Below are 20,561 nucleotides of genomic sequence, written 5' to 3' on the forward strand. Positions count from 1 at the left end.
CTTTTAAAGATTCTCTGTGAGACAAAAATATAAGCATCTAATTATAACTGTAAAACAACTAGAGATTATTGTTACCATTTCATTATTAGGATGAAAAAGGTTTCAGTTCATGATATCCTGATATCCTTATGTTGCCTTCAAGTGACAACCTATGCTTGCACTGGTGATACTATGAAGTGTGTTTACTATAAGTTGGGATTTTTTCAAACAGCATGTTCATCCAAATTTTAAGTTTCCCAGAGGGAAAGCTGCAACAAAGAGAGCAACTCCCAGGGTATTATTTCTTCAAACTGAAGCCATCTCTCTGTTGGCTCAAACTTACTGAACTTCACACATCTTTAACTGTTTCTTTCAAGGTAACAAGGAGACCTTTCATGTTGGTTTTTGAGAGCCACGTTTGGACCTTTGTGTCAGACATTTAAATGGACTGTGGGACCAATATGTCTTAATTAAATCTGATTTTTTCATATCTTCCTGCTAGATGTGCTTCATCATCATATTTACTAACCAATTTTGTAAAGAGTGCAATGGAATTGATTTTTCTAGCAAGAATCTATTCATGCTGTGAAAGATACTTTTGGTCTTGCTTTATTTGCTCTCATTTTGCAAGGTGCTTGAGGTGTTTAGAAGCCTTGAGAGCTGAGCCTTGAGTGATTTTCAAGGCACCCCTAGAATTCACCTTGGTGAAGTTTTCTATGTACATCAAGTAGTCAAATTCCCTCCTGCTGCTTCCCAGTGGTAATAGAGCTCTGTAGCTCCAGAACTGAGTCTGTCAGGAGGAACTGAGTGCCTGGCCTTTTAGGTGATGGTGAGGCAAAGGTCAGTCTGCATCCAGTGGGCTGGGCTTGCCTCAGAGTTTTGTGCTGACCTCAGTGTGCTGCCAGACTTCAGTGCAGGTTTTCAGTGCTGGTCAATGCATATTTTGAGCCACCCACCCTCTGCACAGAGGTCACTGTGCACACAGCAGTCCCTGGAGCATCACAATGGGATAATCTACTGCTTCAGCAATCTTTTGGGGTGTGAAAAATCTTTATACTTAAAAAAAAAGTTTTTCAGGAGAATTTTAGCCATAAGATAACCAGAAGCAAAAAGCCTTTTCTAAGGTTTCTCCTCAAAAGCTTATGTCCCTTTTTATTTTTTTAAATGAGAATATATCATATTTGACTAGAACAAATGAATGAATTTTATAGGATTTAATAACCGAGCCAGTGACTCAAATACAAAATTCTTTTGACCCAAGGAGAAAAGCAGTTCCAGAGGAGCAATAACAATAAAACCAAAACAGCAGTAACACCACCTCCACCAATAACAGAAGAAAATAAATAAGTTATAACTTTTACCTAAACCATATTAAAAATCATAAATATATTGTAAACATTTTGTGGTCAATTTAATATTTAGTCTTACACAAAACCATAAATTTCAATTGCTGGAATACAAACCTTAGCAATATACTTTACTGGGGCATATGTTTGTTTTTCCACTCTTTGACATTTTTATTGGAAAGATGGGTTTTTACTATTATCTGTAAACAGAGGTGAGCAATTTGTCCTCCTCATGCACCTCAGTGTGGGACCAGCACAGGATTTTCTGGTTTGCAGAATCACCTTGAGGTATTATCAATCAAGCATAATCAATCATTCATCAGGCAATACTTTGAAATTTTTACACAACCTCACTTTGTTCTTGTCTTCCTCCTGTGCTCATGGCAAGCAAAACACTGTCAACAAGAGCCTTTTGCAGAATAAACTGAAAACAGGAAACTTTGTTTCTTCAAACCTTTCTAATCAGGGCACTACAGTGTGTTTATTAATAACTATTGACTTATGAAGATAAGAACCATAAAACATTTTTCTGTGTGTCAATCTTTAATTATCATTAAACCTTCCTTAATTTCTGAAAAGCAATATAACTTTCAAGTATTCTCTTTCAAAATCTAAAAGAGAAGATTGTCTAACCTGGAAAAACACCCAGTAAATCCAGACTGGCTTCACCATTGTTTCTTGGTCTTTTAGATTTTCTCCAGTCTTTTAGATTTTATAGCAGAATTACTAAAATTCTGCTCTTTCCATTACTCTCATTAATTTTAGCTGCAACTAGGGTCCATTCTCCAATTCCTTGCTTTTTGCAGAGATATAGCTTATGTATCAGCTGATGCCCTGTGCTAGACAGGATGCGTCCATGGCCACTCATGAGGTTTGTCTTCTCTCCAGGAACCTGATACAGCCCCGAGTCTGGTCATGACAGTGTCTGTACATGCAGAAAGGAGTAAGTGCTTCCAACTCTTAATAGGTGTATTTTTAGATGTCAAGTAAATGGCACATGTGGCACAAGGCAATAATCAGCCTTTCTTGGAATCCAGCTGTCACCATTGGCTACTCTTGATGTTTTTCCACAGAGCTTAATTTTCCTTAGATTTAAGACCTTTATCTCTTTATTGTGTGCATTACTTGAAAATTGTATAGTCATTTGTCAGTTCATGTCCACCAGTTTTCTCAAAACTGAAAAAAATGTTCACTAGCCACTAAAAGGTGCAGGTTTCTCATTGTGGGGTGTGCTGGATGTCTGCAAGTGAGAGCAGATTCTCCACTGTTTTTTGATGCTGCTGCCATGGAGAGAAAGGGGGGGACCAAAGTCTGCCTGGAAGCCTGCCCTGTGCCAGTGAGCCTCTTTGTATCTAACAGGGAAATGCAGGCTCCAGACACAGGGACAGCATTTTTTGGGTCTCGTTTGAAGCTTGAAGACACTGTCAAATCTAGACATGGGGAGAGGATGATGTGAGGCAAACTGAATGTAGCTTAATGATTAGGGTGCTTTCCTGGGAGGAAAGTGACCCAAAGTTTCCATTTCTGTGTTTTACTTTTAGCTCAGTAATGGACTCAGGTTAAATGTATACAAATCTCAGGGAATGGGGTCTGAAGCCCAGGTCCATCCCCTGTAATTGCTGTCCTTCTCACTGCACGATTTCTTCACTCTTTGGATGCACAAATGCCTGTCAACAGCACAAAGAGCTGAGAACAACCATGCTCTTCCCTTTTCCCTATTTCCTTCATGTTCTTCCCATTATACCTACTGAGTTCCTGTTTAGAGTACTTTTCTAGATGTAGAGGAGAGGAGAAAGACATAGTGTCATCCCCCTCAGAGACATGTCTCATCTCCTTGCCAGGAGTTATGATAGACATGTGTATTGTAATGTAGAAGTACACCTGTGTGCTCAAGGAAAGGATGGAGAGAGAAGGCTGTCATCCTTCCTTCTAATGATTTTTTTAAAGCAAATCCAGTATTCCTTCATTTAGTGCCTAAAAGCTTTGAGCAGAATCTATACCATATGCATTATCTTATAAGACTGCTCCTCCTATCTTTCATTTATTTTGTTCACATGAATAACTGGAAATATCAATTAGGACCTTTGTAGAGCACTGCAAAGAAATGCTACTGCTAATTAAGGTAGCGTCAGAATTCAGGCTGGGGACACTTAGCCACAAAGCTGAAGAAAGACAAATAACCTTCTGCACTACACATCACGTGTGAAACAGAAGTTGTGTCTGTGTCTGCAAGGTTTTGCCTATGCTTATTGAAACCTGATGTCATACCAAATATCTACTGTTTATACTTTTAACACAGGTGAGGAAATGGCACTTGAGGAAGAGTTTGAAAGGTCTCTTATTTAAACAGCAAGTCAAAGAATAATGGAATGGTTTGAGTTGAAAGGGAGTTTTAAAGATCACATAATCCCAGCCACCCTGCCACAGGCAGCAACACCTTCCACTGGACCAGATTGTTCAAAGCCCCATCCAGCTTGACCTTAAACCTTTCCAGGGATGGAGCATCCACCTCTTTGGGCAACCTGTTCCAGTGCCTCACCACACTCATTGTAAAAAACTTCATCCTTATGTCCAGTCTAAATCTATGCTCTTTTGGTTTAAAAATGCTTCCAGTACATTGTTACTAAGTATTCTTCTTGCAAAGGCTGAGTATTGTCCCCACAGTATGGCTGAAAGCATGGTAGGAAGCCAGCTCCTCCTGGCTGGACTGGGACATGGTTTTGGAGATGACTTAAACACTCCCTGGAAATTTCATCAAGAATCTGGGAATAGTGGGGAATGTTGGTGGAGAGGTAGACCTGGTGTGCCACGAGCTCTTGACTGCTGAGCAGATGGTAGGAGGGTAGGCTAGATATGTGTGATGGTCATAGAAGGAGTAAGATAGGTTTTCAGTTAGGTTATTAAAAGGGCTGGGTGAGGGTGTCAGAGAAGTTATGTTGTGAAATGACATCTAAAAACAAGGAAGCAGAAGGTGAGGATTTCATCTGTCTTACTCAAAAAGACCCCTACACCAGTGCATACAGACAGAAAAGCACAGCTTAAAGCAAAATACTGGGGACATTCTTGAATGCATTCACCTTCCAAGGAGAGACTTCTGAGCAATGAAGTTGGAAATACCTTTATAGAAATCTATGTAAGTTTTTATCAACTTTCTGTCCAAAATTGAGTGCTGTGCACAAATAAGTGTGATACACTTGTGCAGTGCCTTCTAAAGCAAAGGACCCTACATTTATTTTAAAACTACATGTAGAATGATATACCACTTAAAAAAAGCCCAAGCTGTATCTGAAGTGTATTTTCAGTGCAGCTTTTCTGTATCTAAAAGAAATGCAGCAAGTGTTGTCATACAAACTTAATGATCTGTGTATTTAATGATGATAATACCCTGTAAATTTATAGTTGGCTACACATTGATTGTGTTCTGTTCGATATCTAGAATTTATTGGCTAGCACAGAGGCTATGAAACAGAGTTATTATGGTCTGGAGTCCAACTATTAATGTCTTCTTTGTGTCTCAGATTACATCCCTGCAGGAACTAGGAGCATGACAGTGACTGTGATGGTCACTTTCTATCAACAAGTTAGGTACATGCCCTCAAGAGAAGAAAAGCTTTGCATTTGCTGTCAGGAGTAGAAAAATGATTTTACATGGGCCAGTAAAGGTAGCAACAGTTGCCATAGGGTTTAAGTAATTTATGCATAGGTTTTTCAATTGTTTACATTGGACTGTCAGATGGAAGTCAATGTGTAAAAATAATTCTAGCTCAGCTCTTAAGAACAAAACTCTTGAAGCACTTTAGTCAATAAAAAATGCCCAAATACAGGAAATGACAAAGTGACTTTTGCAGGAACATCAACCATGCAGTAAATGTGCAGGCTAAATTAGACAACTAGACTTTATCAGGTGTAATCAGTGGGAGAGATCACTTGATTGTATCAGCAAATTGAATAGTAATTTGTCCCAAGATTTACCATGAAGTAAAATAATGTATCCTAGTTGTTCAGAAGTTTCATACCTTTACACAAATATCTTGTCCACTGTACTAGCAGGGAGAAAAGTTACAGCTTTGGATTTCCCATGATCTATGACATTTATAGATTGCATGAAAACTTGCTGGAGGTAATTTTTAAGTTCTTGAAAGATGATAAAGGTAGGAATGATGGAGAGTCACTTTCGGTGTCTGAAGACTAGTTATATATCTTTCATAATATGCTTTGTGGTACAGATGTGAAATTAAAACAGTCTGATTTTTTATGACCTGAAATTTATTATATAATATATTAATTGAAGGGTCAGTTTCAATAAAAAATTGATGAAAAATCCATAAAATTTATTCCTTATCTAACTAAAAAGATATAATGAAAACACTGAAAAGGTGCAATTATGTTTCTCAGTGGTATACATCAGCTTCAGTGTCTTGACCTCCTGGTTTTGCTTTACTGAAGAAGATTAGCTTCACTTGATTCAGACACTTCCCTTGAAAAATGTTGACTTTTCAGGAAATTGCAAGTGTTTTCAATGATCAAAAAGCTGGATATGGTGCTCTTTGGTAAGAATTATTGTTTACTAAGACACTCAGGACAGACTCTGCACTTGCTTCAGAAGTAGAACTAGTCTAATGGTCTATCTTCAAATCTTAGCTCTTACGGTCCTTTTAAAACTCACAAAATTTATTAAGTCCTTTCTTACCTTGTAATGGGCACTGTGAAAAATTTCTTCCTTTTCTAAACACAGTACAGTCTGCCCAGCTTTCTAAGTATTGATTTTGTTGAAGATTAGCTTCAAATTAAAGTTTTTCAGTTGTACACGTTAAGAGTTTCAAAACAGATTTCAAAAGAAAGACTGTCTCCTTCATCCTATTATGTTCCTGCAGTCTTTACTTTCAGAGGTTTCTCAACTCCCTTTCAGTGAATAAGTGTTGACAGTGTCAAAATCTTTAAAAAATTGAGCCCTGAATGGACTTTAGGTTTGTTTTTTTTTTTTTTTTGTTGGGTCCTAGATTTGCAGAGCCTGTGGCATAGAGGAAACAGAATGACTCCTGGTGCTCTCTCTAAGGTGAAATAGCTTTGCACCTCAGAATAATTCTTTATTAGCTCGATTGAATTGACAGTGTTTGAGATACATCTAAACTGCTCAGAAGAGTTGACTTGCCTCCAAACCTTGTTCTGACCCCAAGTGCCTGGAAGAGGTCACTAAGGACTTTTCCATCTTTGCAAAAGCAGTTTTCTCCTACACAGACATTTCTGTGTGCATCCCAGACTCACAATGTGCAGGAGCTGGTCCACAGCTTTGCACAGCACAGCATTGCCTCACAAAGGTAAAACAAATCTTAATTGTAAGTTTTATCTTTATTGAGTTTCTACTGGTTAGTGTATAGGTGATGATTATTCAGTATGCCTTGTTTATCTCAATTGTTCTTATCCTGAATAGTCACGTTAGATTTACTGCAGCCAAAGTATCAGATGCAGCCAAACCCTTATGAAAAGGGTTTTTTCTTTAAAAACCTTCTTTTTCAGACCATAAAGTACCAGAATTTCCCCCCGCCACATTTTTCAAAATCCTTATGTTTCTTTTTTCTGTTTTTGTTTGGAATAGTGTTTTGGTAAAGGATTTAAAACAGATATTGATCCCTGAACAGAAAAACTTCACTCCTTTGGACCTGCTTCACCAAACAGAACAAATCCTTGTATTTACTGAACAGCTCTGCTTTGTACCTCTCTGGTGTATGTGCTCTGCACTGCCAGGAAATATGTTGCATATTTATTCAAATAATGCATTGCTCTCTTTGCAGCTAGGCAATAAATGTTATCTAATACATCGTCACATACCTCCTGCCTTCCCTGTTTCTGTCTTACCCTACTATAGTAGCTAAAGCAGGTATTGATAAGTTTTTTTGAGGGTCTCAAAAATGCCTTTCTTTCTGTTTCTATCTCTGATTACCATTAATTGGAAAAACAATTCTGGCCCCACTGGCTACATCTGGGCTACTAAGTAGCATTAGGCCAGGGACCATTTCTTGGCTGTCAAGCCAAATGTACAAGCTGCATCCAAACTCTAAGGCACTTGACCTTCTGCCTCCACTGGGCCCCAAGTGGCTGGAAGGTAAAATTGTTATTTTGTTTGTGTTTCTTTTCCGTTTAAAGGATTTGAAATAGTGTGGGGATTATGTAGCAGCCTGTCAGAATGGTGTTTTTAGAGCAGGAACCTGAAATCGTGCTGCATGCCTCTGGGTGTTGCATGAAGGCAACTAGAGAGTGTGAAGATACAAAGCCAAAAAAGCAGTGTTGGAATAGTGCTCGGCTGGGATTTCATCCTGGTTAACGCAAGGAGTATTCTAAGGGAAACTGCAGCTGAACAAGAGTCCTGGGGATATTTTCAAAACATGTCTACCAGTTAAGCAGAAGCAAAAAAGACAGTCATTGTGCTTTGAGCACAGACTGGCAAATATACTGAAATGTGCTGATTTCAATTCCCAATCAAGGATGGAAGGGATGCCAAACAGCAATGAGTAAGAAACTGGAAGATATTTTCTGGATGTATTTTTAGGTTGGAGGGGTTTTTTTTGTGTTTATTTGTTTGTTTTTGTGTTTTGGTTGTTTTTTTTTTTTTTCCTGTAGCCTAATTTAGAATACTCTGCCCTCAAAAGTTTCCAGGGACTTAGAGAAAGGTTTGTCTATTCAACAATCAACATTAATAGGTACAGTGGATCTTTATTCATTTATTCCTTCTGCCTTAGATAGGGTATAGCCTTTCTTAATAAGTTGACATCTTTAATCTCCACCTGTAAACTACCTCCAGCCTGAGCTCTGAGGTCGTAATTCTCATGATCCTTCACAGGTATTGGTTACATCTGATTTTAGTATGAGACATAAACTTTAATCAGAGGTAGGGAGAAATCTAAAGCATTTGGATTGCCTCTCTATAATTTCATTTTTTTGTCTTCACGAAGCTGAAAACTTTATATCACTGTAATTTTCCAGCCTCTTGAAAGTAAGTTCTAACATTCCTCACATCTGTTCAGCTCAGTTAATTTCAGTGGAGTTGCAGAGTTCTTTTACAGTTAGTTTTTCTTTCTGTCCTCTCTTTGGCTTTTTAGTACTACGAAAAAATCTGATCCATAATCCTCATCTATAGGCTGGTCTGAAACAAAAAAAAATATGGAGAACTGAACAAAAGAGAATGTCAGCCTGGAATGACACTAATTACATTCTTTTCACTGGACTTCACTTGCAGTTCTTTTAAACAACAACAAAAGTCTGTGCATTCAACATACTGAGCCTAATCCCTGTCTCTTACACTACACTAATGAAAATCAAGAGGAATTCTATTGATTCAGTGCAGTTAAATCAATGTAAGAGAAATTTAAATTAGGTCCATTGTAGGCAAGATATGCGGCTGCAACCAGTCAAGCATTTCTGTAGTCCAGCAGCTCTCTATGTAGTACAGAATAAATAAATACAGAAGATTCTCTATCCCAACCTGTCAAGGCAACTGCTCAGAAATTAGCATTCAAGAAAGTTCCTCATGGCATGAAATCATTCCAAAACTATTCTGGGGAGAGGAAAAGATTATATGTATTGTTAACTCAGAGTGCATTATACCCCATGTGGAAAACCAAGAATATTTGTTATATTAGCCCAGAAAAATGTGGTTTAAAATGAACAATGAAATGGATAAGAAGAAATATATTTGAGATGAAGCAGTGACTATGCATTTTATGTTTTTACCTAGTAACTACTCACTCTTTCAGGTCAGTGAATTCTCATCATCCCTTGCTAGCAGGTGGAAATTAGATTAACATCTGGAAGGAAGATAATCTTGAAGGTGTTTCCTTCTGTCTGATACTGCAAATGAGGTTCCTGGACTCAGCCACAGTGTGAGGTACTGCATGTATGTGGTAGAAGAGGGTCTCAGTGGGGTTTTTTTAATTGTCTTCTGATCTCAAGGCTGTAGTATGCTCTACACAGAAATAGGTATTTTATATGCCACAAAATGGCCTTCTAAGACATCTGGCATGTGTTTTAAATATATGGGGTCAGTTTGTACAATAACTGCCTTTTTTCATGATAAAAAACCAGGAAAAAGGAAAGGAACTGGAAGTAAAAAATGGGCTATTTAATACAGAATGGTGAAAAAATCCATCTAATTTGACAAATGTAGCTTTTTTGACATTGGAGTGTGTTTGAAATTCTTCTTTTTGAACAACTCTTTCACAACAGTAAAAACCTGGTCCCCTTTCCCCAAAAAATCTAAAGCCTGATGGAGGGATTTTGTGCCAATAAAGGCTCAACGTTTCCAAATACACCAGGTGTTATATCAAGAAACACTGTACTTTCCTACTAAAATGATCTTGAAAAACCCAAATAAACAAACAGTACACTTCCCTTCTTTTTATTTCCTCAATATGCAGTGAATGTTATTCTTACTAAAATGAGTTTTCATTTTTTGACATTTAACTCAGGTTTTAAAAGATTCAGAAACATTTTAAATGGATGAAATTATAAATTAAAAAAAAATCTTGAAATGAAAGATTTACCTTTTATCACATAAATAATATGTATTTTCTAGCCCACTCACCAGCAGTTCCAAATACCTTGATTTTTGCCTCACAGTTAATTTTATTCTTAATTCCCCAATAAACAGAAAAATCTATAATTTCCCCAAGAAGTTTTTTTAACATATTTTCCTATGTCTTTCTGCAGCTCTTCTGTGTTTAGAGGGTAGGAATTAAAGCTGTTTTCTGCAGGCTGTTTTCAAATCTCTTTGTGATGTGTAGCTTGTCAGTGAACTCTGCAGCATTCAGTCACTGATGCATGCAGAAGAGCATTTTTGTGAGATGCATTTTTAAAAATTTTGCTCTATCTCTTCTATGTTCACCTTTTCCACTAACTCACCCCGACTGCCCCATTAAATTCAATATTAAAGCTACCTTTGATTTCAAAAGAATCAGGTTCTGGCTGATGACTAAAAGCATCTGATCAGCCTGGTGCTGAGGAGCAATAAGGTACTCAATGTTCAGGCTGCAAATAAACTGCTTTTCAGTAGGATGACATTGTACACTGTCACTTCCATATCATCAAACAATACTCATCAAGAAGGGTGTGAATATGTCAACTTTTCCTCTTTGTTACCACTGCACTACTTTGATGTCAGTAGTGTCCTGCCTATCAGGTGAATAAATACTGAAAAATGGGATCCAGTGAAATTGTGGAGTTAAGTGCAGATTTTCAGTCATAGCAGTTTTATTAATACCAATGGGGGCTTCAATATCCATTATACCAGGCTATAATGTAAGCCTTAGAGGACTACTTCCATGTTCTTTTTGCTACCAGAATTAGAAAAGGAATCCCAGGATTCTTTTGGATCAGGCTGTAGCAGTTTGTGCGATAGCAGAAACAACAGAGACCTGACACATCAACAGGAGGCTGAGAATGAAGGACCAGAGATTTTACACATAACCCAGCAATGGGTCCTTCTGAGACCTTAGACAACACTTGCAAATCTCTGTGCACCCCAGATTTGATAAAGATGTGCTTCTATTTGTGATACACTTTGAGATATGTGAAGCTGCATGGTGTAAGGTCTATGGATAGCCCGCGATGCCCCACTGTCATTAATTATTAAAATATAATGTGAAAATTGGTGGTACACCACATTCAGAAAAAGAGGCATGAAAAAAGTAGTGGGAAAACAGAAAGAAATGGTGAAAACAGTTGGGGATAAAAAATTCCGTGTGTTTTTGGGGAACAGCATAAGTCTTGCAGACTCTCATTTTCCAGATTTCAACTATCTTCAAAGAGAAACTTTCCACCTTGGAAGCACTTTTTTTTGATTCAAAGTATTCATATTCACTAGTTTTTTAGTAAAACATATCTTCGATTGTCTAGTCAGTGCAATTTCTCTTTCTTCTGAGAAAGCTTATATTTCAAGACATCCTTAGATCTTAAAGAAATGAGTGATATTAACTCCATTTGTAGGTACTAAGGATCTAATTCCTTTTATTTTTTATAAATGTTCTTCCAACATCACCAATGCTACTTACAACAGTGCTTAATGTTACCATCATAGCAGAAAAATGCCTATTTATTTATTCCTAACTTCAAAAATTTTCCTTAATATGGCAAATACTTTCCTCTGTGAATAATTTTTTTTTTTTTGCTTAGTAGAATGGTTTTGCAAGTGGGTATAATTTGTAGAAACATTAAAATATTAGAAGGTAATTTTTTAATCCTTATCAAAAACTTGACACCTTAACTCAAGTATTTATCTATTTCAGTAAAATAAGAGCATTTGTATCAAAATTTAAGGGTTTAAGATGACATTATTAATGCCATCTAAAAAAGTCAGTAAATAGTTTTGCTTTTGGAAATGAGACTCGTGGATCCTTACTTTTGCCCTGGATGGAAGATTAATGAAATTAAATGGATAAAAGCCAGAAAAGGAAATAAACTACTGGGTCTGTAGTTAAAAAGACCATTTGTAGAGTCACTGAATTCAAAAAGAAAACTTTGTAGTTCACAAAGTGTGTCAAGAAATTACTTAAAATTGCATTAATGTGGTGGTAGTGGTATCATGACCTATTATAGAAACCCTCTAAGAAATTTCTATTTTTTCACTGAACTCCAAACCCAAGGAAACATGTAATTATTAATATAATTTTCTTGCTGTTGGCAACATTATTACTGTATTATCCTCCAAATAACAAGAAATTGTCACGTAGCTTCTAGCCTGTTGCTTAATTTAGCACAAGAGAGCACCCACCTAGCACCAGCCTCCCAGCTTGTACCTAGTGAAGCATATACACAAGGAAATGGGCTTGCTGGCTTAACAAAATTTACTCTGAATCTGGTGTTCAAGTCTGCAGACAGGGTAGAGGTAGATTTTCTGGTGTTTCTTCAAGATCAAATCCTGAGAAATGAGCTCAGACACTAAAATCTTCTGCTTGTGAATAGTCTAAAAGTAGTGGTCGAAGAAAGGAAATGTTCTTCTATCTCTGCATGTAACTGGACTGCAATAGCCTGCTTTGGAAGAGGCAAAGGCATTTCTTTTAATTACATGAAATAACCTTATAATATATAACCTAATATATATCTGTACCCTCTGCAAATTATTGTAGTATTAATTGAAGGTATCCAAAACGAGTCATTCTCATTCAAGTCTTTTTTTTTTTTTTTCAGGCAGACTGTGGAGCAAAAGAATTATGTAGAACAGACTTTCAGATGAAATCTGAAAGTGCGATCCTTTCATCTTGGGCATGGTGAGGACCTGTCTATTGCTAATCTTGAGACCAGAGGAGCAGCAAAAGAGAAATTATTAGTCTACTCAATGTTGTTATGACTGTCTAGGTCCTGTAAGACAGTAAGTAATATCTAGTGCTCATTAGCTCTGAGATTTATTTTGGGGAAATGGTCCAAAACATTACTGAATTCTTGTTGTTGGACCTCAACTCTCACCTAAAAATCAATAAATAAAGAAATCTGGAGAACTTTAAAGAGTTGCCATGACCAAGAACAATAATTTTCTTGTTTCTATTCTTAGCATTTCTATTATTTTGGTGACTAAAAGTATTTAAAATCCGCAGTTGTATGGGCTCAAGATTGATTAGACATTATGTAGTCAAAAATATCACTTCTTTGGTTTTAAAACTAAGACTCGTATCAATATTGTATAACCACCTTGCAGCACTTTAATCAGTGTACTTTTAGAACTGCTTTGAAATTTGTCTTCTGAAAGAAATTTTTCTGCTTTTCTGTCTAATTTATTTAATGTCTCTTTTGAGGATCTTCTCCTACCCTCTGAAGTTTTGTCCAGCAGCTTCATCTGTGCTAATGTCATCCTTTCCTGGAATTCCCTGGAATCTTTCTATCTTAAATTAGGTAAGATGGTAATTCATGGCAATACATATTTTTGCTATGTCAATGTGAGTATCAGCTTCTTATTTCTTTTCACAATCAGAGGATTTATTAATAATGGTATAACAAATTCCTGCAGGAGTGGAAAAATTTTAGTAGCATCTCAAATACTTAGCTTTGACAACAAGTCTTACAATGAAAAATCAGGGTAACACTGTATCATCACAAACTCTTACCTAGCAATCATTTTCTGATCAATAAATTAATCTCTCACTTAGTTTAATTGTCAAACAGCTTAAGTGTTTCTTCTCTTAATACAATGAAATTTAGTGGATCACACAGATTCTAACTGTGTGGTTTGCAACTAAATGTGGATGTATCAGATTCCTCAATGAAGAAGATTTTCACAGCAATAGCATGTAAGCCTACAAAAATGGTATGCAGGATGAAATGTTTGTTGATCTATATTTCACGCCCAAAGGTAAAAGTGGCATTTCAGGTCCGTATCATTCTTTAGACAACTACAAAATTTGCTCATTGCAGATTAAATATTTCTGTCAAACTATCCTGTTTGGCAGAACTTTTTGGACAGTTTGCCAAAAAATAATAATCTCTGCCTTTCAGTTCAGTGAGAAAAAGCTGCTGTTTTCTCACTCCCTTGTCAAAGGGATTTCTTTATGTAATTGATATAGATGCCATTCCTTTTTATCCATCCACTTAATTTTTAAACTGATTCATCTGATAGGCATGACTGTAGGGGACTGGATGCTTCCAGCTGAATTACCCTCTTCAGGGAAGAAATGATGGATGAATTTCATGTCTGCTCTGTCTGTAGTAGTTGATCTTCCTGCAAAGTCATTTTGTCTCACATTCTGTTTTTCACTGCAAAATTTATTCCCTTCAAATGTGAATAACCCATCCTAGTTCTATGAACTATAACTTCTCTTTCCCCTCTCTTGATCTCCTTGAAAACATACTTTTCCACATGTTGTTTAAGAGCAGCTATCATTATAATTTTGAAGGTCTTTGGTGGGAATTAATAATTTTCTAATTAGATGTCTGGAAGAACCACATAAAAATAAAATAAATTACTTTTATTTTTATCTTCTCATTTGGGAAAAATCCTTAAAATTATTATTATGTGTTTGAACTCAACAAGAAAATTTCACCTAACCATCCAAATAGTCAACCAATTAACTAGAAAAAGACTGTGCAAAAATGAACTGTAAAACTGAGGGACTTTTTCTAAGAAGCCTGTTTTTCATTTTTGCTAGTGAGGGTTTTGTAATTATTCAGTCTGCAATTAAAATTTGCATTGGTATAAGAAACTTACCACCTTGGTTAACCCCAAATTACCAAACTGGCTTCATCAAGGGATAATGAAATCGGTTTTCCATCTATGTGCTGATAGAAATACTTTAATATTTGCATAATTATATAAGAAACATTTGATTTCTTTAGCCTTGTTTCAGCTGTAGATAAAGATGTTGAAGGCATAACATTTACAATCCCCTTTTGTAGTTTTACATTATCTGTAAAGGTTAATGGAAACTGTCACATTGTCACTGTCCTCTCTGCCATTAGCAGCATTATCATTTTTGTCATAATCCAGTAGTTCTAGAAAAAATAGTTGAGTTAAAATCCCATTATAACCAGTGGTGTGCAGGCTTACTCTAACAAGAAATCTTTGCTTCCAGCACTTACATAATACTGCATTGTGATATCATGGCTTAGAGGGTGCTGGAAAAACAAGACAGAAGCCATTTCAAAATATGTTCTCCTAGAAAGATCAACTTCCCTTGTCATTTGGGCCCCTGCCAAGATCCTCAAGTCAGCACTTACTTTACAGAGATTTTCAGGACATTGAAGTTAAACACACTAAAACACCTCTGAATCAGTATTTTGAGGGTGGGTGAAACAAAAGAAAGGGACGGATTCATGCAGTCAGCCGGTTCTTGCAAGAACAATCATTTGCACATTTCATATTTTTAATTTTACACATATTATCTACATATAAATGTATGTTCATTAACAACATATTGTACATTTTTCATCAGAGTTTGGTTGTAGTCTATTTATTTTCTATGGAAGAGTGACATTGCAGTTCTACAAGCCTTAATTGCAAAACACACAAATATTGACAGGCAGACATTTATGAAGTGTATAAAATACACTCCAGGGTATCCTGAGGGAATTTCTTACTTAGGCATACAGATCAGACAAAGCCTTTCTGGTCTAATTTCCTCTTTTTCTGTGATCCACTCTTGCAGATATCTGAATTTTGTGATTTTCATAGAATTTTCTGGGTTTATCCAAGTGTAAATATTTTGTTATTTATATTTTTAGTTAGAACAGAGTAGAATAGCCTTAATTATTTGAAGTACTTGTATATACTTGTTTCCTTGCTGGGTTTCTTTCATGGCAATGTCAGAGACTGGCAAAACATAGTAGGAATACTCCAGAAATAACAGAAGTAGCAGAAGCAGCAGAAAAGAAAGTATGTAAACTCTGGTGGAAAGGATGAAGAGGGAAGATTATGGATTGGCTGGAAAAACATGATCCTCCTCAGTTATAGTTTAAACATTATTTCCAGGAATGGCTAAAAGATAGAGAGAGTAAGTGATAACCAGTGGACAGTCACAACATCTTCTGAGGAGATTGGTGGAACCAGAGAATGGGATTTAGTTCTTGACTGTTCTGGACTGAAAGCCAATAAGGCCTCAGGCACTTGTCTGGCAGCTCAACTCTCCCGGCCCCCTTTACCAGCCTAAACATTCTGTAAAGGACAACCTTTACTGTGTATTTTAACTGATGTTGTGCCAATTTTCCTGCAGTGTCATGTTTGCCTGTTCTTATTATATTAGTAATGCATAGTTCCATGACAGCCAACTGAGAATAAGAGGGATTTCCTGGCCTTTCAAATTACAGTGTCTATGTAACTATAATAAAAATCTGCCCGCTAAAGGACTAGCACTTCAAAGTTGGACCAACAGAGAAAATTAGGCAGTAGAGTAGAAGGGAAAAAGGGATTTTTATAAATATGTTTAATAAAGTAAAATTAATGGTGTTTTTCAATAAAAATTACAGATGGTCAAACTAGCCAGGGAAGATTGTAGAAAGATGGAGCAGTAGGAGCTGCATTGACAGCCTGAAGTTATTTGATCTCAAAGTATGTTTGAATTCTACAGTGTACAAGTTCTCCTTGTGTATTAAAGTAAGATTACCTCAGGATGCCTGGCTTACCCCTGGAAGCAGATGTTTGAACCACAGTGCCCAGAAATGTCTAACTGCCAACAAAGGCTTCAGAGTTTATATCACTTTTGAAAGGTCTTAGGATCCTTGTGGATAGCAAATATCCTAAACTTGTACAGACTCCAAGCCTCTCATTCTGGGGAATCATGCAAGCTCCTTAAGCACTTCTGTGCAATGGACAGAGCAGACCTGGCCTCTCCACGAGCCAGTCCCCATGAGTATTTGGTACAGAAGCTCAGAGTGAGTTGGCTGATAGGAGCATCTGTCTCAGAGCAATATTAACCTGGAATTTCCCACCAGTGCAGCATAATGGCTGTCTGAAACACAGTCTTGCAGGACACCAGTATCATGAGCCTGGTGAAGGCTTGCTAGCAGTCAGAAGCTGCCTGACAGTGATTGTTTAAAGCTGTTCCTTTTAGTTAATTTTGCCTTATAGTTTCAGAAATGCATTCATGCATATGCAGCATAGGAGCTGCTACTGAGAGCAACAGACCCCAGATCTGAAATGGATACACAGACTGCTTTCTGTATGCCCTGTTTGCTTTGTTTGTCCCTGTACTTGCTTTCAGTTCCTTAGCACCAAGTGCCTGAGATTTCCCACTCTAGCAGGAGTAAATAATGTTTCCAGTTTGCTAAGTGTCTGTGAAAAATTCAGGATGATGTTTGCCTTTTCACTATAGTCTGTGGTTTGTGGTTGTGCAGGAATGCTAAGGGCTTGAGGAGAGGCACATCAACAGCCTCAGGATAAAGTAATATTTGCTATGTGGTGTCAGTCATGTGCTCTCTATGAGCTACTGTCTCTCAGGAAAGGGGGATACTGTAGTTTCTTGTATTCTTATGTAAATATTGGTGCAATTAAAATACTTATGCAGACAGCAACTGTAACGTGAAAATGTAAAGCCCACCATAGAGAGCACTGGAGTAAGTGCCACTTAAATATCATCCACTGAGTTTATTCTGCTTCCTGAGAACAAGAAAGTGCCTGAGTAGAGGCAGAATACTCAGAAGTATTCTGCTTCCTGAGAACAAGAGAAGATGTTTGTGTCAGAAAAAATTTTTGTAAGAAAGCTGATGGGGAGGCTGATGGTTCTCTTTCCAAAGAAAAATGTTCCATTGATAATGGTCTTATGTGCTTTATGCAAAGATTAATCATATTGCTGTGACAAACACATCAGAGGCTGGCATGTCAGGTCATGAGATTAAAGGATAATCATGGAGAATTCTAAGATTCCATGAGAATTAGAGAGCTCTGATAGAGAAAGCTAGTAGCCTAACCAAGGGAAATGGGACACCTCCAAATGCAGTATTTCCTTTAGTTCTGCATGCCCTTTTGGGGCAAGAAGTAAGTGAAATAGGGACTTTCAAACTGGATTTCAAAAAGTGGCATATTCATCCTCTAGAACACAGCATTACATAATAACAATTGAAAAGAAAAAAACCTTGGAAATAGTTGTCCTACTTTCTAGGTTAGTAAGGCTTTGGTTCTGCAGAATCCTGGGAAATTGCAGGTGCATGTTTGTCAGATTTCTAGTTTTTTAGCTTTGTGTATGTGCTTTGAGGACAGATGTTTCTTTCATCCTTTGCCTTCTTGGTTGGTACTGGAGTAAGTTGGTATAAACTAATTTTCTCAGGGAAGTGAGGTTTTCTCTGCATATAATGTTTATAGCACTGATCGAAAAGATATTCTGAATATTCCGTAAGTCCACAGTGCTTACCATATCTCCCTGCATAATAGGCTTTGAAGTTCATGTGTTTCCAAGAGCTCACATCTGTCACATTGCACACTGAGCCTTTTTTTCTCACCTCCTGCATGACCAAAGTAAAGAATTTTAATTGCTTTCTGCACATTTGCGTCTGGCAACCAAAATTCAGCATCAAAAGTGTGATATCTGCAACCACCAGATGGCAAAATCTTTGAACATTTAATTTTATTTCCTGGCCATTTGGGAGTATTAAGAACTCTCCTGAGTAAAGAAATTGTTGTGCACTAAAAGCAACATATAAAATAAGGGCGAATGTGTAAATGATTTCTTAAATAAATCTAAATCATTTTCCTTCTGCATGCCATGAGGAAAGCACCTTCCAGTGTAAATGGGCTTTTAATACATACTGTGACATGTTTAACTCAAAGCAATAATGTATGTTTTGTTTTTCAGAATTACCACTTTTATAAAAAGAGTGCACATAAAAAAAAAGGTTTTTTGCCCATATTTGGAGGGAAAATGAAGGCTTGCTGGCATAAACCAGCAAATTTTATATCTTTAGGACTGGATAGCTTTTATACACCTGTATAAAGGAGAGGAAGGAAAGGGGGGAGGGAACACATGGGGATAGGCTGAGCAAAAGTAAAAGGAGAACCAGAACATCAAACAACAGGGATATAATGTTGTAACTTCAAGACTTAGCACCAAAAAAAAAAATCTCTTGCCTAGAACTGATCTCTTTCTGCAGGCCATTATCTGATGCTTTTTATTTTGGATAGAGAGTACATATGCTTATTGGTGCTTTAAAAATGATGAAAAGCAGTAACTAGTATTGCAAAGAGATTCAGCTTTGATTCCAGATTCACGTTGCATTTACCTGCATGAACTTAAATACTTAAAAACTGAATTGAGGCAGCTGTGACTTCTTTTACCATAAATCATGTGAAAGCTAATGGCTAAGGATCATGGAGACTATGGTTTTACCTTTTCCCAAATGCACGGAAGGCTTTCAACCTTGAAAATTTAGCTGAAACTGAAAGATTTGAGATGAAGTTCTGGCCTTCAGAGAAATTAGTGCATTTTTTCCTGTTTACTTTGGAGGGCCTTCGAATTTTATTTTCCTGGAGACTTAATGCATGGACTCCAATGAATGAAACAAGCAGATGTTTCTTGCTTTGAAAAAGTAAAATAAAATGGAAGTGATTACAGAACTAAACATGACCAGCAGACATTGCAAAAATGATTCATGAGACATGTGTTATTGGTGTGTAGAGGAGGGAAAGACTATATTTTTGATCTTATGCTGGTTATTGCTGTGTAAAGAGAAAGGGTGAATGAAAAACTACCCGCCTCCATATCCCAACACCATTATTTCATGCTCTGTTCCTTTGAAATGACTATAATACTGTTCCCATGATCCTTCCAATTATTGAAATGGTATCTTTCCATAATGTCTTTCAATGTCACAGATTTTTGTGAGCCTCTAACAAACATATGAATTGAAGATAATTACACAAATCTGTGACATTTGGAGCACCACAGACATTATATCCTTAGTAAGGAGTAGTTCTGAATAGAGGAGAAAAAATAAAGATATCTCAGTGTGTTTATGCTGAATATGTGATGATATACTTGTGAAAAAGATTTCCATTCTCAAAATCTATTTACTTAGCAGGGGCCTGTAGGTTGACCTGAAAGGGTTGATTCTCTGTTTTCTGCTTTGCTATTTCTTTTTCTCACTGCACTTCCAGAAGAATGGTTTGATTCTGGTGACCAGTCTGCTTTTTTTTTTTTTCAGCCAGAGCCAGACGACTTCAGTAAAAATTCAGATTGATCCTTTCTGTGCTCATAAGGGCTGTGCATCTTTGGGGTGTGGTGAAGGATACTGGATACTGGAGGGCACTGAAATAGCTCTTCTGAGCCAACATTCTGTTTTTTTTTCTCTGAGAATATTAGTGCCCAGAAATGCTGAAAAGCCATGCAAGGGGAGGAAGAAAGCATCCTCAAATAGACATATTTCACACAGATACTCACACTCACATGTCTTATGACCCTTATTCCTGTGGAAATCGTAGCCAAGAAAATTTACATTTTGGGGCAAACAGAGCTTGCTGCACAACAGGGGTTATTTTACTACCAGTTTTATAGCAACTCTGTAAATTACTGTGGCAAGTGCATGTCCAGGTCCTGAACCTTTATCCACGTGATTTTCAGCAATACTTTTCTCCCATTGTGGTCTGTGATCCTACTGGATAACAGAATTAGGAGTGCCCAATACTGTCCCACCAGTTCCTGAAAATCTGCTTGAGGGGTGAGGCAGCTGTTGAAGAAAGATGACTGATCAGAGTATCTACAAGAAACACATGGTTTAGCAAGGGATCTTCTGAGTCTGGCATTGCAGCAGCTCCCCATGACTGAAAGTGCAACA

The sequence above is a fragment of the Agelaius tricolor genome, unplaced genomic scaffold, assembly GCF_023055355.1.
Source record: "Agelaius tricolor isolate 1412-34295 unplaced genomic scaffold, bAgeTri1.0.p SCAF_1, whole genome shotgun sequence".
NCBI lineage: Eukaryota > Metazoa > Chordata > Aves > Passeriformes > Icteridae > Agelaius > Agelaius tricolor.